Source organism: Octopus bimaculoides, chromosome 9 (genome assembly GCF_001194135.2).
Source record: "Octopus bimaculoides isolate UCB-OBI-ISO-001 chromosome 9, ASM119413v2, whole genome shotgun sequence".
Classification (NCBI taxonomy): domain Eukaryota; kingdom Metazoa; phylum Mollusca; class Cephalopoda; order Octopoda; family Octopodidae; genus Octopus; species Octopus bimaculoides.
This window is the reverse complement of record NC_068989.1, coordinates 33,465,788-33,466,725: the sequence shown is the minus strand read 5'-3', so window position 1 is coordinate 33,466,725 and position 938 is coordinate 33,465,788. Positions and strand designations below refer to the sequence as shown.

Here is a 938-nt window from a genome sequence, read left to right as displayed (position 1 = left end):
TGTGTGTGTGTTTGTCCCACCACCACCATTGCTTGACAACCAATGTTGGTGTGGTTGCGTTCTCGTAACTTAGATGTTCAGCAAAAGAGACTGATAGAATAAGCACCAGGCTTACAGAGAATAATAAGTCCAGGGGTCAATTTCTTCAACTAAAGAGCGGTGCTCCAGCATGGCCACCATTAAATGACTGAAACAAGTAAAGGGACAAAAGAATATCACAAGAACGTTCCGTACCACTAAACCAAGAAGTTTCTTTGAATATGTATGTTGTATTTTAAGGCTAAATAGTAATTCTGTTTATGTTTGCGTAACAGATATTTTGGTTGGATTATATAGTTATTGGTTTTACACTTCTTTATTCTGTAACTGTCACAATATAGAAACATTTCTCATGGCACCAGCACTCAATTTACAGATGTTTACATTTTTTATGTTTTCCGTGAATTGTTCATGGGTCCAGCTAGTAATAAGATATTATTCTTCATAATTTTGTTTTCTATGATAAAAGTAAAAACCTAACTCTTTTCTTTTCCTATTCATTTTTTAGTTGAATTGGAATCTGAAAAATTGTGTAAAAATGCTGACAAAATTCAACATTTAGACGTCCCCATTGAAGAACCTAAAATTGCTACTAAAAGTCACCCTGATGTAAAAAGACGTTCCAGTATTAGACAGGAATCTCTGAATGAAATCGATTTTGGTACAACTCTCCCGGCTACCCGAAAAAAGCGCCGTTCTTCATTCCTCTTGTCTGCTACAGGTCTTGATAAAAACCTTCACCAACAACTGGATATTTTAGATCCATCAGTTATTAAAGATTCTTGTGCAGAAGAAGTTAATTTGGAAAATGCAGCTGTAATGGATTCAAATACATCAGTGAACAGAAATAGTTCTGAATCTTCTGACAGGGATAAAGTAGTTAAAAATAACTCTAACCA

General features: G+C 34.9%; 1 protein-coding gene across 1 annotated transcript in view; it reads left to right on the top strand.

Moving 5' to 3' along the window:
* LOC106875105 (uncharacterized) overlaps positions 1-938 on the top strand; it is a 62,801-nt gene that overhangs the window by 34,395 nt on the left and 27,468 nt on the right. The gene's annotated exons all lie outside the window — the stretch shown is intronic.